We start from the raw sequence: 19,229 nt of genomic DNA, 5'->3' as shown, positions 1-19,229 counted from the left end.
ATGGACCACAAAGATATCACACAGTGCAAGAAAGGCAAGTACCACTTAGGCCTGTAAGCATTAAGCATAGCTGGTTGGATGGAGCTTGCAGTTTGCAATATTATTATTATTATTATTATTATTATTATTATTATTATTATTATTATTATTATTATTATTAACTACTGCTTCTCCTAATCTTGTGAGAGTGTTGCCATTTTCACTAGACTTGAGTTTTACTGCATTTTTACAGCTCTACTGCACCCTAACTATAGCCACCTCTCATCTGGAATATAGAATTTCATGAAGTCACTCTTTTGTAAAGAATGACTGTGACAAGGCTGTGGTGGTTGTAACCAGAGCATCAAGTCCCATTCCAGAGCTACTATTAGAGTTTAGAACTCCTGACCCCTTTATTCTGCTCCTTGTTAACAAATCTGCCTATGCCTGCTGAAGTCTGTCCCACACATACAAACAGACAGTGTTATGAAAAGATGGTAGTCTACCATGCTTTCACAATACACCGTGTCTCTCATGCAAACCTCTGTATTGGCCCCTTGATGCTCAAAAAACCCCATTTCTTCCAGGAAGACAAATTAGAAATGCTCTGTGTAATTTCACTAAACCCAGCAAGTTCTGTACAGATTCTCTTGTCTTGGTTTGAAAACAAAACTGCTTTTGTGTTGCTTTTCTGCAGGAATCAGGAAAGGAACTTGATGTGACAAAAACAAATGACAATTGTTGCAAGTTTTTAAAATGTATCTGAATGGTTTTTCTTGTTTGCATGTGGTTATATTATTTCTAGATTTTGGATTTAGAGAAATAAAACTATCATCACTTAATATTTGAATCCCTTTCACTTTTCTAATTTTATGTTTCGTAAAACCTTATAGCTTGAGAACCCTTTGAGAGTAGTCATCATTGATCTAACAGAATACTTTTGATATTTGTCACAGCATGAAGGCAAAATGAAGAAATGCTGAGATTTTATGATGTTTTTCTTCAGAGCAGCTACTAAAAATACCAATGGAAAAAATGTTGATCTGTGTTAGGGCCAAATATTGGCTAGAAAGGAAGTGTTTTGATTTCATTGTAGTAGTATGAAATATTGCCTAAATAATGAAAGGCAAAAGGCCTCTTACTAAATAATCTCTTTGGCCATCAGCCAGAACAGGAAATTTTCTCTGGGAGAGTGAAGGTATCAAGTAACTTGAAAAGTAATATATTTTTAAAGACACTAACTTCATTTCACATTGCTTTCTAGAATTAGATTGTCACCTTAAAGAAAAGAACTTCTTGTTTGAAAAGTGGACTGCAGTCTAACTCTTTTTAGGTATTTATTTAAAATATGCTTTAATTGGATAGGGAAGAGGGGGGAAAGTATAGAATACCATTGTTTTAGTAAGAACCTTTATTACTAGTGCATAACAGTATACTGGGAAATATACTAGAAAACAGCATATATTATTCATGACTGTAGTACAAATGTGTCACCATAAAGTCAAACACTCCAATACCATATTTGCAGTATTTCATTTAACAGAGCTGACTCTTGGCACAGTCAATGTCAGCAATAAATCCTGAAAAGTTCAGTGATGGGTCCTGCAATTATATTCTGCTTCTCCTGTGTATTCTACCAAGTGAGGTTGTTCACTTTTTTGAAAGTCTTTGTGGCAAGACCATTGTATGAATGAATCTATACAAGACTAAGGCAGGAGAAGAAGCAGGGATGAAGAGGAAGGCTGTAGATGGTTGGCGGGATTACAAATCAATCTTGGAAGGATTTCGGTTACTAACTGAACCTTTAAAAGAACTGTTATTTATTGTACAGTAAACTTCATGCTGCTAAAATTTGAACAGTGAAAATGGGTTTTGCTCAAGACAGTTGGAAATTGTTGACTACTATTCTACTTGTGGGGACAAAGCTACCACAGTATGTACTAAAAAAGGTCTGTTTTAGGAAGCACACCAGTTTATAATGGTTTTGAAATGTCACTAACTGTATTACATTTGTTATATGAATTGTGATGGTGGTTATTTCTTGTCTCAGTGAATAATTGAACAGTCACAATATTCATGTACTTCATGGTGAAGTAGAGGGAGTTAAGACTTAGACAAAAACATTCTATTCCATAAAGGCAGCCTGATCCCCTCTCTTGCTCAAGTAGGATGGATGTTGCAACAGAAACTGTCTTGGAGGAAATGTGGGATTCCTTCTTCTTTATCAGTCTTGTGCAGGAGTTCTACCATGGATAACATGGGAGAATCAGCATCAGTCCTGCTAGTTCTGCATGCATTCTGGTTCATAGTGCCAGATACTGTAATGACATCACATCATAAATTATTTCTTTGGGGGCATCCACACCTCCCTTAATTATTTCTATCCTTTGAAGACTTGCTGATTACAGCTTTGTTATCCCTTAACTTCAAAAGTCCCAACCCATTAAAAGGTTCTGGGAAGGATTTTGTGACTAAGGGTGTGGGATTTTTAGGTTTTTTCTTTTTAAGAGAGGAATGAGCAGAAAATTAGGTGTTTAGTTTGCCTGAATTAAAAGAAAATGGTGCCCGGTAATATATATATTATCCTGCCAGTTCTTTAGGGCATATTTTGAAATTTGATACAGGGCAACCTTTGTGCTAGAGATGTGCCTTTTGCCACTCCTGTGAAAATACACTCAGAGCTGGCCAAGTCGCAACCTGCAGTTCTTTCTGGATTTGTATGTAGTTCCATGATTGAGGAATTTTGCCCTAAAGCAAAGATTATGTACTGTACTTGCTATGTTCATCTCAGAACCCAATCCAAGAAGCATAAAACCTTTACAGGCTGGCGGATTTCTGTGCTCTCCATTAGGCTAAAGAGACTGGGACAGTTTGAAAAGAAGCTTTGAATGGGAGTATAGGGTGCACTGAATGACAAGAGGCCACTGTCAGGAGCTGTGAACAAGCTGGGAACTGACCACATAAAAGCTCTTGAAAACCAGGGCAAGAGGGAAGGACAGAGTGCCTGGTTAAGAATGCTGGAATTGCAGTCCAGTAAGGATAAATGGAAGGAGATGGAAAACAGAGAAAACTGAATGAGAGGTCAGGAGGCTGTGCTTGGAAATGTGAAGTACATGGTTTAGGGCTGCCTATACAAAAAGATAGAGCCATATAAAGGATGGGACCAGGGTGGGTGGGGACAAAAGTGTTCAACTCTCACTTGCTGTTTAGTAAGAATTTCTCACAGTAGATGAAAACATTCTGATGTGATTTCATGCCTTTTGTAATGTTGTATGATAGAACTTACCTTGTTGGCTAGTTCCAAGAAACATAAAAATGCCTTCAGTTCTAAATAATTATTGAAGTTATAAAGTTAATGACTCAAAATGTAGAAAACCAGGTTTCACTCAAACAGTACACTACATGATTTGGTTATATAACCACATTTGCTGCCCCCTCCCACATGGTCTTATTCAGCAGATACAATAGAGGGGTAAAATCAAGAAAGGAATTTTGTGGGATTCATAGTTTTTTTGTTGTTGTGGCTGGAGCTGGAAAACTCCAGGTATTGAACGAATATGCATGGTTATTGAATGAATACTGAAGATCACACATGTTATTCTAGGTAATGAGGTCAGTGTTTTCAGCTGCAACTGAAACAAATAGAAATTCTGCTCTAAATATATTCTGTATTATTTGCTCTCTGAATAAACCAGTTCCTAAATATTTCATATTGAATTTTGCAATCCCCTTTGCTAAGCACTGATAACACTTTTTATATAATTTTTTTATTCTGAAAAGGAGTTGCTTATGAATTGTTCGTGTAGAGAGAAATAAAAAGACAACAAATACTTATAATAGTTTTAAAAGTAGGTAGACATTATGTAGCAAAGAAGTTCAAATGTTGTTTGATGAAATCAATATTCTGAAGGAGATAGAACAGGAATAGACACGGCTATATAAAGTTAAGGAAAACAGAGAGAGAACAGGCTCCTTTCAATCTCTCAGATCCTTATTCTTGCCCCTCCTGTGCTATTAGTATATGTTGGAAAAAACCTGGTAATGAACAGTCCCATCCTTTCCTCTCCCAACCACCATTATCTGCTCAGCTGATTCTCTCCAGAGTATGTGTTTGCTATTTGGCATTTCCTAGCATCTGAGTGCTTAACCTCTTAGCAATGCTTTTTAATGCACTAGGCTTGTATGCAATGCCTTTTCTTTCCAAATATAATACCGAGAGCTCAGAACCCTCTGTCAGTCATTACTCATGAGGTGCACAAAGTCAGCTTGTCAGATATACAGCTGCTCCAGCTGACTTTTAAAAAAACCCAATAAACTGTGAAATTATTTTTAGAATGATTGTTTAACCTGTGGTTGGAAAAGATTAAAATACATTACAAATTTGATGTGCCTTTTGAAAAAACATGAGGTATCATTCCTCCAAATCTTCTAAAAAGAAAGGCCAACAACAATGGTATGGAAATTAAAGTTTCTACTAAATGTGTGGTTGTGAGGCATGAGTTGAACATTCTCCAAACACATAAAAATGACCAGTTTTACCTGTGGGGAGTATTTTATCTACACATTTTATTCAAACAATACCCGTTCTTATCAACCAGAACCAGGTTCAGTCTTGTTAATGGGATGAATTGGCAATGACTCCTGTCTACATAGCAACCAGCAAATATTGTTCCAGTGGTTCAGAGCAGGCAGTGAGAGGTGGGGCACTCTGGGGCAGCTTTACTCATGCCCATAGCACTGTGCTGCAATTCCTCCTCCTGACAACCCCCCTTCCCGCTTCAAGGATGTGAACATTTTTGAGTATGATCTCATCTGAAAATCTCAAATACTTGGCAGTTTTATGACAGGAAAGTATTACAAAGTGCTGAGGTTTGCTTCATGAAGAATTTAGGTAGGAAGCAATTTTAATTTTCTGTTTTTAATGACTTACAAATATTTACCAAAAATCATAATTATGCTAACTTATTCCTAATTTCAGTAAGAGTTTGTGTGTGCAGTATTTAGTGTTTGCAAGTCCTCATTGTCCTTAGGGCCTCTTAGTGGAAGTGCACTCACCTACTTTTTATTGTTCATAAACAGGCAGTGACTGGGAAAAAAAGAAATCTTTTCACTAGTATTGTTTATAAGATTTTAACATCTGCCACCTAGTAACACCTCTTTCATTTTGTTCAGAAATTCTTCATTTTGTTGCTGAAATGCCCTTGCTTAACTCTGGGTAGAAGAATAAACTGTGAAATACTGTATTGCCTCCTTTTCCTTTTATATTTTCTTAGTATGGAATATACATCTTTATAAAGGAAATACTTAATGTATCCAAAGAGATTAACTATATAAGTCAGCAAGTATTGGGACATTTAACATGGGTGGTTTTTATAAGTTTTTATTCATTTTATGGTGTTTTCTATATAAAAACAATTTCTATTATAGAGACTTCCGTTTCCATTTTAGTTTAAACCCAGTATTTGAGGTTTTTGAGTAGAAGTTTTAACAGGTATATATTACATTAGTGAATAGGATAAATAATAATATCATGAACTTTTTGCATATATGGTAGGGAATCTAGGTTTTAAGTCCTTTGGGGCCAATACAGAAAATGCTGTCTTTACTTTTGGTTTAATTATTCTTTTAGAAATACAGTTATTTTATGTTTTAAAGATACTCTTTCTGACTTGAGGAGAGAGGTGAAATTAGATTATATATGCCAATAGTAGAAACAAAGGTCCAAAAATATTAAAAATACAAAAGTAGTTTTTCTTCCAAATTCTAAACTCAAATTTTAAACTGAGGTATTTTGAATCTAAAGAGTTACTTGAAGTTTAATTTTTTTAGCATTCAGTGTAGGTGTCTGACTTCAAATTCATTAAATAAAACCTGCCACTTTCATACATGAATCCAAAGCAGTAGGATTACATTCTCGAAAGCTATTTGCTGTGGACCACTTTCAATCAGTACTGTGGAGGTATGGTCTATCAGATGTTTTCTCTTGAAGTCAGAAAGAACAGTTGTTTAAATGTGCAGTGTCCATATAAAGGTTAGCGCTTATGCAAATTTTTAATACAAAATAATTTCCCATGCCATAAAGTCATTCATTGTGTGTAGACCATGACCTTGTTCTGATTCCTGCTGATTGTACAGATTTCCTAGGGATTTTAATAGGTCACTTAAAAGGATCAGTCAACTTCATCTCAAGACCAGAAAGCTCAGTGATGTAATGGTTTCTGCTCAGTCCTTAAACATGAGTTGCATAGTTAATTTAAAATTGGTTGGGATCTAAAAGTCTAAAATTTCAATGTCCACGCTGTACTGCTGACAGAGAATATTAAACAGATTTTTCAGTAGAAAATGTTTCTAACCATAGGAATATACTGATTTTACTTAAATTTCTTGCCTTAAATACTTCCTTAAAGTTTTGTCTTTACACTATGCTTTCTGCCTTTGTTGGTTCTACTCCTGAATTTAAAGTGAGTTAGTGTTTACCCTATCCAGAAGACTTTTTCTTGAAGGGCTTGGCAGCATTATGTGTTCTGTGTAAGAGAAGATCATAGATTGAAGCATTTTTGGATGCTTTTAGAGAAAACGAAACTGACATAAAATTTAGGGTGTTTAAGTTCTAACATTTATGCTTGCTATTTATGGCAATTCCATCATTAGACATTAGTTTCTATCATAAGTTTCCCCATGATGATCTTGACTTTGTGGAGACAAAGAAGTAAAATGAGTGTTTCAAGACTATGAAAATTAAGAATATATAGAAAAGAAATCAGTAAGCTTCCTTGCAGGTAGAGTAAAAGCAGCGGGCATAGAGCATTTTTTTTCGTGTTCTTTCTTGGAGAAACTCAACCCTGTAAGGGTCATCATGCTGCTTGTTGCTTGTACCAGAATTGCATAAATATGGTCTTCGTAAGACAAATTTTGTTTGAAATATTACAGATTAGGACACCAAATAGATTTAGTCTGTGTGGTAGCAAGAGAGCAAGAGCTTCCTTTCATATGAAATGTGTGTCATCTTACAGCAGTAATTCTCCCCCTCTTCACTATGGCAACACCAAAATGATGTCGTTATATATTGTATTTATACATGTTTGATCTTGACCTTCCCATAGAACACTTAGAGAAATTCAAGCCCTGAATTGTATGGCTTCCTTTGGATCCAAACTGAATTGTGTTATTTTAATTAACATTTGTAGTCTCTGATTTCCACATCTTGATGACAGAGTAGCATACCAGCAGAGTGATAAAATAAGATTAAAAGGTAGACAAACTTCTGTTTTTATTAAGCTTGAATGTTACAAAAGAAGAAAGGAATTTGATCATGGAATGTTCTTAGATTAAAGATCTTAATAACAAACTTCCACAGTATTTCTTTTAAGATACTGATTGTTTACCTCTGGATTTGGATCTATTAGGAACTTAGATTTTTGACTTGTGCACCATTTTAGCTTCATAGCTGCAGAAAGCTTGAGTGCTACCAAAACTAAAAAAAGACAAGTGTGATTGCATACCTAAATATTTCACCTAAAGACTTATTTCTTTCCATTTTTTTTAGCCAAAACATTCCTATCTGCTTTTATCTAAGCTCCAAAGGCATAGATAGGGCTCGCAGAACTGCATCATGAAAAGTTGATTCAGCTTTTTAATAGGTAGTTATCTATTGTAAAGTAACATCTACCCTAGGCTCAGGAGAAACAATTTCAGTCTTGGGAAAGATGTACAAAATGAAAATTCTGTAGTAAGCAGTTAAGTCTTTGGCTTTTTTTTTTTTTTTTTCACTTTCTGACTACAACTATTTGTATTGTATGCAATAGCATCTCAGATTAAATGTTTATATTTTATAAGCTAATTCAGTGAAACTAATTGCAGTAAATAATCTCAGCATGCTTGAATTCAACTTGTCTTTTGGAGTTGTGGGCATTTCAATGATTTGAGTACATATCACACTGCCATATTTGAAAATGCAGGGGAAGCACTTTTTGAGCTTCAAAGAAAATTGGCAGATAGCTGTTATTATTCCTGGATATCCCCCTTAAATTAAAGTAGTAGCAAGTGCTAGTGAGCTCCCATGATCTTATTCCTAGAAGCACCTACATTTATTTGGGAGGAGGTGCATCAACATCAGTAACCTCTACTGAATATTATCTATTTTGTATTTAGATTTTCCAAAGTAGAAATGTGCACTCCATGAATACAACCCTCTTTTTCCAGAGCATATTGGAAGTCCTGGGCCTGAGGGACTGTTTAAAGCTCTGCCTTCAGAAAGCCATCAAGCCATTTATTCTGTAGGAGTACAGGGTGTAAGGCAGAGTGCTGAATTGGTAAGCAGGAACTGGGCAAGAGTTACTTTTGCATTATGTATTAATAGTAAACTGGGTACTTCTTTGTATGGATATATCTATAGTCTGGTCTGGTAAGTACTTTTATGTACAGTAATTTGTCACTAGGGATATCTGTTATATTCCTGACCCTGCCCTGGCAATGAAGGCTAGAAGTGTTTTCAAAACATACTGCACTGGCTGGTTGGGAAACTTATCAGTCAGCAGTAACCATACCCATAGGATTTTGAAAGCAAATTTTGTTTTTGTTTTTTGCCAATCCTACAAGGCAAAGGCCTATGCAATGTAGACTGGGATCTTCTCACAGGGTAGGAGGTGGTAGGGACTTGGCATTATCAGTATGGAAATAATTTTGTAGAGAATCATATGAAATTTTAAGATTGCTATGAATGAAGCATGAATAAAAATGAATATATAAACACCAGAAGAAACAGCCTAAATGTTAAAAGAATGACCTCAAAAGATAGTAAAGAAGGTAATTCCCAGCTGATCATATGAAATGCTGTCTTACTTGTATCATAACCCAAAAAAGCCTCAATAGGTCTTTAGCATTTTGTCAGTGGAAGACTCTGCATTTTGACAACAGAAGGATGGAAACAAGATTGCAGTATGTGCTTTTTCTTTTTCTGTTAGCCCATAAAAGAAGAAATCTTATAGCAAAAGACTTTCCATAACAAAAAAAATTGCTGCTGAACAAGAAGAAACTTCATGAAAACACAAGAGCTTGATAGCCAGCATCCCTTGTTTTTCATGTTGCATAAGAGTGATCCTGGCCAGACCACTAAATAAATATTTTGCTTCTTGTAAATACGTGGGTGTGAGAGTATATGTTCAATCAAGAGTGGATGAAAGGTACAAGGGAATGACTGTGTAGGTGAAATCAAATTACCTGGAGACACTGCAAATGCTATTTTATCTTCCATAAGGTTTTGCACAGAAATTTGTTATACCAGTTTTCTACACATCTACCTAAAAATTATGAGGGAAGCATTTAATTTTAGGTATGCACAGCTGAGAAAATCATACTGAAATTTCATCTCATGAAAAATAGAAACCTGAAAAAAAAGTGTTAATTTGATGCACTTTGTTCTGCAGGAATGGTCTTGCAGTAAAGGAAAAAACGCAAACATCTGACTGTACCACCAAGTCCATGTTAAACACCACTGCAGCCAGGGAGAGCAAATGCTATACAATTTTTAGGATGGTCAGTGTTCCAAACACTTGAAGGTGATATCTTAGAGTCTCATTTTATGAAGATATTTACACTGGGGACAAATTAGCATTTTTGGTGTAAGAACAGCAGATGCATGTAGCATTCCAATTTAGAGCTACATAATTTGTTAGCCACGTCTTTCTCAATGGTCACATCTTTGGCTGACTACATATTGACACTAGCAAGCCTCAGATTGCTACTCTTTCTTAAATATTACAGCATCCATTTTAAGGAGCACTTCAAGGGTGCTGGAGGAAGCTGTTGGTGTTTAGTCCACATGTTAAACTGAAACTTGTACAATATACTAATTAATAGATATCGGTTCCATCACCTTTTACTGGGGGGAAGAATTATGTAATGTCACATTTCATGTGACTGTCCTTCTAGCTGGTGTGGTATCAACCTGTCTTCTCTGGTGATAACTGAAAACTGATCGTCCAGTCTCCAGCATTATCACTGCCATTAGGTAATGTTATGTAAACGCACATTCTTAGAAAGGAAAGCTGCAAGCAGGTGTACTTCAAGTGTAACTCAATTCTTGGTTTTATCCTCCTGTATGTTAATTTGTATTCATTACTAAATGTGGTGGGCAAAAATTTAACTAAAAAAATGGAAATGTCAGATTATATTTTTTTTAGCCAATTGCAGGACGTCTCATCTTGGATGCTTTTAAAAGGATGTCTTTGGCAGAAAGATTGTCAGCCCTTTGCAGATTACTTATGCTCCTACAGCCTGGATTTTGCGTCCTGTGTAATATATCTGTAGGCATACTGTTGTTTATACCTAATCCCCTTTTTAAATTTCACTTGACTTGACTTTCAGAGCCTTGTTGATACCATTTTGCCAGATGAAAGTGCTCGAAGTGTAACATCTTCATTCCACGCTGTCCTTGTCAGCAGCAGGACAGGCTGTCCCTCAGACGCCTCTCTACTGCACTCTAGTGTATTGCCCGGAGATTTCCCTCATCCTGTGCTAACACACAGTACTTCCAATATTCTCGTGACTTTTGGATGTGTAAAGGTGTTTTTTCCCCCTCTATGTTTTCTATACAAAATAACATTAAAGCAAAATGTAATATTCTGTGTTTTGCTTCCTCCTTTGAGATTTGCCATCTATTGAAAAGACTTTTTAGTGACCATATATTAATGATTGGTACTTCAAACTGCCTGCTTTCAGTTGTGTGCTGATGCTTTCAGGGATCTAATGCAGCTTGTCAGAATGAGTCACCTGAAAGAAGATTTCAATATTTCCCTGCTTACCTTTGAGTTAATGTTACCGGTACTTAGGTGCTTAAAAGAATCTGACCTTTGGGTAGCTTATCATTGCATTTCTTTGACTAGGGAATGGTGCCAATGGTGCTAGATATGCTTTGTGGTGGCATTGAGCTGGGATAGCCAGAACATTTGCATGAGAACCCATATTACACAAGGAGTGCAAAATCTAAAGAAAAGTAATCTCTTCTGATGGAGATAGTTTTGTGCGTGTCCACAGCCTGTGTCAATCATTCAGGCTCCTGTGTATGTAATCAAATTCTGTCTAGAATACAAATAGCTGTTAAAAAAGTAAACTGAATCCTAATTAAACCTCTCTTTTTCTCTAGTGAACACTTCAGAACATACACTTCCATGTTCTAATTATTTTTTTCAGGTAGCAAAGGTGGGATTGCAAAAGGGGAAAAGCTGAAATTCTCAGCAGAAGAAGTCTTTAAGCTTTGTTTCTGATAAGCATTATGAACAGAAAGCAAATAACTTTTATTTCTTATAAATATTTCAATCTTATGTGCAGTTTAAAAATATATACATATGTCTAAAGGAAAAATCTTGCTCTCCTTTTAAAAAGCAGTGAAGCATTAAGTATGAGCTGCTACCAGGAATTTGCTATAGAGAAACAACTTCTTGAGCCTCTGACTTCGTGATAAGAGTTTAATAATGGATGTGGATCTTACCTATTGGCTGGCATCTGGTTTTGGGTTTTTTCTCTCTTTTCAGATCTGATAAGCATGGAAAGGAAGCCAGAAAAGTTTCTTGGTTTTGAATGCATATTTACAGGGAAGGTCTTCAGTATTTTGGTACAGAGATAATATAATGCGGGCAAAATTGAAACTGTGCAGTTTGAGGTGCTTTACATTAATCATATCATGAGCTCTAAGTAGCTCAAAGTCTCTATAGTCTTGTCCAGTACTTCAGTTGTACAAGATACTACTCCCATATTTTTAGTCAATGTTGCATTTTGAAATACATGCATTTTAATATAAGTTCTTTTAGATATGTACTAGCAATTTTAATGAAAATATTGTTCATGCTTGCATGTATTGATCTGCTTCCCCTTTATATTAGAATATTATTTCATATCCCCAGTAACTTGTATTTGGACCATCATTTGCTTGACTCTCTTTATCATTCAGCAGCTTGCTACTCTTCCAAAAAGCAGTAAAATGAGAGGGAATACAAAGTGGTCATCTGTGAACCATCTAGAACCAGCCAGGCTTATCCCTTCCTTCCCAGACTAGAAGGGTGAATGCAGTTCAGCGTGCTACATGCTTGATAGATTTAGAAATGCCCAGGTTTCCTTCCAAAGATGCTTCTTTTGAAAGGCACTTACTATGTGCCTAGAGACAGCTGCCCTTGGAACAGAAGAGCTGCTGATGGAACAGTGGCACAGACAGACTTTACTTGGTTTATGTGCTTTTTGGCTATTTTCGAAGTGGTTAAACTACATATAGAAAATGAAGGACTATTACCTAACAACTAATTACTTTGTAAGGCTAGAGCATAGCAGTATCTTTCTGCCTCCACCAAGTCAAGAGCCTCAGTGTTTGTAATTGTGTAAATAGATAAGCAAGTAAATGTAAATTTATTCCAATTCCCCACATGCATGGATCACTGCAAGAAGTAGTGAGAAATCAACATTAATGATATCTATGTTCAGTATAGTAAGGGAGAAATATAAGGAAAATTAATTAGAAGTTTTGCATTAATTCACTACATGCATAAAATTAAATGCTTTTCATGTTAAATGAGAATTTGGCACTTTCAGTGGTATCCAGAGTGGAGCCTGGGAATATACAGAAGAGATGATCTATCTGTGTCCTGAGAGCTCTGACTGGTATGTGGCAATTGGATGTTACTTCTGGCACTGTGTGGGCTTGATCATCTGATGAGTCCCTGGCACAGCAATCTGTGTAGCAAAGATCTGTGAAGACATCAAGGACTTGGCAGCATTGTCTGTGTCTTAACAATACAACAAGCCTCGATTTGCCAACAGGTATTGCTGTATGAGTTCATTCAGTGAAGGCAGAAACAAAAGCCAGTTTTCCAGTGAGAGGGGAAGGAGAGCAGTCTTGCCAGCTGCATTACTCATTAGTCCTTTCAGTCTAGCTTAACCCTTTTGTGCACAGTGAAGCTGGGAGAGAGCAACGAGTGTTCAGGAGTGTTCGAATGCTTTGTGGATGCTTTCTGCATTTGTTCATCAGCTGCTATAGAGCAGCTGGCCATGGTGCAAGAAGGAAACTCTACGAATGTGTTTCCAGAAATGCTTGGGCAGTTTGCCCTCCAGTTTGTGAGGCTATTGTTGAAGGTATGCAAAGATCTGCTGTGCTAAAGAGCAGCAGGATATCTGCTGATTAAGAAATTAGTGAGAGTGTATGCATGGAGTGTCCATTTTTCACCATAAATCCTATTTGCCATGCAATTAGCTCTGAACTTGCATAGCCGAATGATGGGAAATGTGACCGGGTTCTACCATGCAAGTCTCTTTGCTTTTATTTCTGGATACTGGTTACTGGTGCTCATCATACTGAGGGACTACAGAAAAAGCTTAATTTTAAAGTTAATTAACAATGGCAAAAAGAATCTTGAGTACAGCTTTGGCTACTACTGGCTAGAAACACTATCAAATCCAGGTGTCAGCATTTATGTACCAAAAATCCTCTTCTTCAATGTTTAAGCAATGCATTAGAAGGAAAACAGCATCATGTGTTCAGTATGATTTTTCTGGAGGGTTTTAATTTTATTTTTCAATTTACCTATGAGTTCATTTCCTGAACTCATTTTCCTCTGAATTTAGGAATAGAAATATGTGGTTTACCTCAAGTTACTTTTGAAGAATTACTGCTGCATGGTTAATCCATCTGAATAGCATTTTTAAGATTTTTTCAAATAATGAAAGGGGATTTGTACCAGAAGTAGGTGAAGCAAGAAGCCTGGTAAAACTCAGCCTTCACTCCATAGCTATCCAAGCAGCCAAAGCAAGCTTGAATCTATATAAAAAGTATTGATTGATGTTCAAGTGAGGTCTGTTCCAGGCGATGCATGAACTGGGACCCCCTTATGATCCCGTCAGCAGTCTCTGCTAGGTGATCTATTGGGAGGGTTTTCCCCCCACCCTAACCTAATCCTTAGTGTTTGTGCCAAAATATCTTTTCTGGAAATCATCCTTTGAGACATTACATAGTTTGTTTAAAAAAAATTACACATCAACTCCAAAGTGAATATGCAAAGAATGAGATTTTATTTTTAAAAATTTTTATGAATAAGGTACTTTTGGCATGTTATTTAAATTTACTTTTAATTTCATTTTATGTTGATATTAATGCTCCCTTTATGCCAAATGTTAATTCCTAAGTTATTTCTAGTCCTTATACTCTATATCTAAATGCAATTTATGTTTTTTTGTTTCTTTGATATAGAAAATATTCTAACCTTAAAGGGAAATATAACTTTTAATACAATATGTTTCAAAATATAATGTCACAAAAGTATGAGAAGGAAAAATTGTGGCTACTTTTGTAACTCACTTTTAAAAGACCAGTAGTGATAGTTCTCTTTCTACATAAATAGAAATGAATACTGCTCTTACCATAGCAGTTATGGATATGGATTTTTGGCTTACTTAGATTCTACTCTTGTCTAACAAAAAGCATTTGTACAAACAATTTATGTTTTCTGTTAAAAGTAATCCCAAGAATCATTGGGGTTTTTGAAATCTAAGTCTTGGTGTTCTGGTTATAAGAACTCCGAGAGTATTGATTAAATTTAACATCAGAACCCAATAAAGGGGTTTTTTTCCTTCAATTTATCTATTTTCTTTATGGCAATTTATAAATGCTGGCTAACCATCAAATCTGTTAAATGCTTCTACTGCTTAGTAAACACATCTTGGAAAAAATGCAGCATTTTTCACTTGGCTTAAGTTAATCACTGTGTTTCTTTAAAAGGCAGTTGTTCTTCCTATTTAAAAGCTTTTTGGTTACTGGTTCTCAACATGCTGTTTGCTGATAATAGAATGATTTATTCTTTTATTGTGAGAGGGGCAGGATGGTTATAATTTTCCATGGGTTTGTGGTAAATAATGCAACTTAATTTTTAATAGGTGTTATGTGACTTTCAGGGGATGGCAGATGCCTTGTCAGTTAAAGCCTTGATCACAGTTCAAGAACTGAACCTTTAAGATGCAAGAAAATATAAGGGGGGTCCTTTCCTGTGTCAGCTACACTTTATTTAATTCTATTTTTTTCAAAATGCTTGTTGTTTTGATGTTAAATATAATTTTATTTAAATGGAAATGCAGCAGTTGCTGGATTGTTTCATGTACTGTTTCTTTCACTAATAGATACTGCAGAAATGTGTTCTTCGAAGGACCAACTAAAATGGGATAAAACGATGCCTATACTTTTGAAAATAACTGTAATTTTAAAAATAAACCAGCAAATGAAAAATCCCACCAGAATATGAGATATGTGGTGGGTGGAAGGGTTTGGTCCTCACAAACCTCTTGCTGTATTGCTACATTATTATTTAACTCCTGACAGTTACTAGATCATAAGATAATGATTTTGGCATTGCTCATATTAAAAACAAACAAACAAACAAAAACACATTAAATAAACCCAGAAACTGTGCTAAGAACTAATATAAATAGTTCTCCTTCACAGATTGTGTTCTTCAAAGATTCTTGCAATCGCAAATGAACAAGGGGAAAAGAGTATATTGTAGAGGATTTAAAGAAAATTTTGTTACTTTAAGGAAAACTACTTCTTAGTTTAAACTCAAAGAGACTTTTATGAGCTTCTTCTTACTTTGACTCCTTGTTTCTTAGCTAAAATGGATTTGGTGGTCAGTTGGCAGCAGCATTATCTGCTGACATCAGTTTGCATAGAGAAGGATGTACTGGTAGTGTTGGAAGCCTTATTTTAAGAACTGATAGCAGTTGCTCAGCTTCCACAGAACACAAGAGTTGTATTGATGTTTCTTGGAGTCTGGTCAGTTGTCCCAGCCATTTGCCTTGTCAGCCTGGAAAGAAAGACTGTGACATGCCTGTGGTTCCAGTTTCTTTAGTAATGTGACCATGGATTTTCTACACTCTGTGATTCCTATGAGCAATAACCTCAAGCAGAATATCTGAATTCTGTTAATCATACGGACAGTGAATGAATTAAACAAGTAGATTAGTTGAGTTTTGGAAATGCTTGGTTCCCTCATCTCCACCCTACCATTATCCTAGTCCATGCATCCTTTTAAAGTGCTTTTATTTAATCACTAAGCAATTAAAATTGAATCTCTTTCAGGGCTAATTATTATATACTTATCCTGAGATTACAATGGATTCCATAAACAAGGAAAAAGAAGTAGATAGTTCTGGGAATGAATACTTTAGCCATTTGACTTGTTTGGGCTTGGGAAGTCTGCATATATCCCCCTTAAATGTAAATGAGTTTCCATTGAAATCAGATATGGCTTCTGATTTGGCAAGTAATCATTAATGGTTAATAAAACAGTTCATGGACATTTTTGATCTTTGGGGAATTCCTGTTGTCGTTTAAATGGCAGATTCCTACATTTTTCTCTTGCTCTGAAATATCAGTCATGTCACTTGACTAATATTCAGGCCTAAGCACAGATGAGGATGATTTTTATTTGTGTAGTTGTAGCAAATATGTATTTTTCTCAGTTTATGTTACGATGCAACTACGGAGCATTTGGAAAACCAAGCTTGTCTGATTATATACTGTTAGTGTCATATAGTTACAAAGTTGGAGAGCATTTTGCTTATAGGTACCATTAGTTTTAATAGTTACTAACTTTGAAAGTCTTGTGATTTCTTTAAAACTCCCATTTAGGTGTGGTGTTAATTCTGGCCTTGGATTATGTGGAAGAAATCTCATTAATTAACTTATTCTGAGTTATCTGAATACATGCCTTTTTGTACATAGCTTATACAGTTGCTTCCAATACCTTGTTCTTCTCCATCTCTCCAGCTTATAAGCAAATTAACAATAAATAGAAACACTGGACAACCAAAGACAGAATCATGTATATTCTTTTGTCTTTAAAATAAGAAAATATTCATGCAAAGAAATACTATGAGAATTTTGTTTTCCTCTGATTTAAATCATATTATCTGTGAAAGTTTATTGCAAAAAAAAATGGGGAAGGAGGGAAGTTATATTTACCTGAAATAAAAACTAAATAAGGCAAAAAAATACTTTAAAAATACACAATAAGTCTAACTTTCAAAAAAGCCTAATTACTCTTTAGGCCGTTTTAGTTTTGGAGAATGAAATTTCAACATTAAATAATTTCAGAACAGGCAAATACTTCATACATTATCTTTACAGAGTAAAAGTTTCTCCATAAACCTATGCCACAAACCACTTTTCACTTTTTAAAAGAACATAAGTTTTTAAGAGGAGAGGAGAGAGCAAAGGAGATGATGAAAAAGCAGGCTTTGGGTCAGTAGCCACAGAAACCATGATAAGGATGTATGGATAAAAAAAGCAAAACCTTTAAATATTTTATAATCAAAGATAAATTCAGCCTGAGTCATCATTTAAACAATTTAAGTATGTAGATACTGAAAGGAAAATGTTTGATTTAGGAAAATACAAACTGTCTGACCTCAGTCTTTTATCTTTTTCATTTCTCACCATTCTTGTCTCTTATATTAGATTATAGCCCTTGTCTTGCAAGTGCTCCCTACATCCAAAGAGTGTGTAACCTTTACTGCTGAATGCCAAATTTGCATTGGCTATATTGGAAACACATTTATTTGTGTGTACAGAATACATGACACTGAAGTTGTTAAATTGCCCTATTTACCAGAGTATGTGTCTAGTAAGTGCTCAAAAAAAGACAGTAAAATGTCAAAAAAAAAAGACAGTAAAATTTCTTCTTTTGCCTTGATACGTGGCTACTATTTTATTATACTCTTATTTTTGGGAGACTAAAAAAACTAAAATATGGTGGCTTCTTGGTGCAAATAGTCCAGGAGGGTCTGCCATAACCTTTCTGAATAGGCCTTCCCATACAGTAATATGAGAAAATCTTGATGTACTGCTAGCATTCAATTCATTCTTTTCTTAGAACATGGTGATCATACTTAAAGACTTTTTAAAATCTGTTCTTTTTTTGCTGATTATAATTTAGATGCATTTATTTAATGCTTCAAAAATTGCTATAACCATCTAGTCTGAGCACCAACCAATTGTGGTGGCTATATCCTACCAGTCAAAGCATTTCTAGCACAAAGTGTCTCATTTCTGCATGTAACAAGAATGACATTTCAATCAAGGAATTTTTAATGTATATCTTTTCTTCTTCCTTCCTTCTTTAACTAGAAATGAGAACAGTTGGAAAACAAGCTGAATTCTGGTAGATCTTCATCAGAATTTGAATCTTGCAGCTAAATTGTTTGTAGGCAGAAAATAAGACCTTGGTTGGAGCAGATCAGCTGCAAATTAGTGAATATACAGTTATTGTAAGTTTCCTAAATGTCAAAGGGTTGCCTTATATTTGAGTTAAATAACAGCAATGTTAGTGTTGTAATAGTTTGTGCAAGTAGACCCCCAAAAAATTCAATCTTCTAGTTCACTAATTACCCAATAACAAATAAATCCAGGGTTTGGGGCTTTTTTATGTGTTCCATGTCTTTCATCAATGTAGACATCGGAGAATAACAAGAATGTAGTATCTATGCTAGTAATGATTTTTTAGCTGGATACACATTGTGGAGTATCAGCTACTGAAATGCTTAACCTTAATTTATCATATAATATTGGAATTTTGTGTTGTCTGGATTCAAATTGAGCTTTGAGTCTGATTATGACAGCAGACAGAGGAAAAGAAGGTGACAGTTCCCCACTGCTCTTTTGTTTGCTTACTTTTTTTTGTCTTTATGTTGCGTAATTTTGCTGAATTTGTATTCTTTCAGGCCTGCTTTTCCAGAACAGCAAAATAAATTCAAATGTTCGGACTAAAACTGGGTTTTGGACTAACCTCTCTTGTGTGGAGTCTGGATTACATAGCTGTCTAAATGTGGGTTTATTGTTGTCCACTTGAAGAGTGTTTTTCAAGTTAGAACTGTAATTAGCCAGTTCAGCAAATTCAGTGCAGCTGATGTTCAAGATAGGATGAGATGTAGACTAAAAGCCCTCAGGTAATCTTATCTGTTCTTGATCTTTCCTTACATGTGAAATTTGTCAGGTTGAATTTTGGCTGGCAAACTTCGAGACAACAAAGGAATCCAAGCTTTGTGATGCTACCAAGTACCCACAGGAAAGTACATCACACAGTAGGACTGAAATTCCTGATACAGAACTTGGATTTACTGTAACTTTTATGGCCTCCTAATATATTGAAATTCAGTCTCTAGGGAATATGCAGGAAGGCAAACTTAAATCATCATAACTTCCCTACATTCCAGATGGTTTC

The sequence above is a fragment of the Camarhynchus parvulus genome, chromosome 4 (genome assembly GCF_901933205.1).
Source record: "Camarhynchus parvulus chromosome 4, STF_HiC, whole genome shotgun sequence".
Lineage (NCBI taxonomy): Eukaryota > Metazoa > Chordata > Aves > Passeriformes > Thraupidae > Camarhynchus > Camarhynchus parvulus.
Note: the sequence above shows the minus strand (reverse complement) of the source record.